Raw genomic sequence first — 424 nt, forward strand, 5'->3', positions numbered from 1 at the left:
GTTTTGACTGTCTCGTCAAATCGAAGATTCCAGCTCCTCGAAGCCTGCTTTAGTCCATAAATGGATCTCTGAAGCTTGCACACCTTCCTCGGACTCTTAGGATCAACAAAACCCTCGGGTTTTGTCATGTACACATCCTCGAGCAAATTCCTGTTAAGGAATGCGGTCTTGACGTCCATCTGGCATATCTCGTAGTCATAATACGCAGCTATGGTCAGCAGAATCCGTATGGATTTAAGCATCACGACTGGTGAAAAGGTTTCATCATAGTTTATACCATGAATCTGCCGAAACCCTTTCGCGACGAGTCGTGCCTTATAGGTATGCACGATGCCATCCATGTCGGTTTTCTTCTTGAAAACCCATTTGCATCCAATGGTCTTAATACCATCGAATGAGTCGACCAAAGTCCATACTTTATTGT

This window comes from Tarenaya hassleriana, unplaced genomic scaffold, assembly GCF_000463585.1.
Source record: "Tarenaya hassleriana unplaced genomic scaffold, ASM46358v1 Cleome2, whole genome shotgun sequence".
In the NCBI taxonomy this organism is placed as follows: Eukaryota; Viridiplantae; Streptophyta; class Magnoliopsida; order Brassicales; family Cleomaceae; genus Tarenaya; species Tarenaya hassleriana.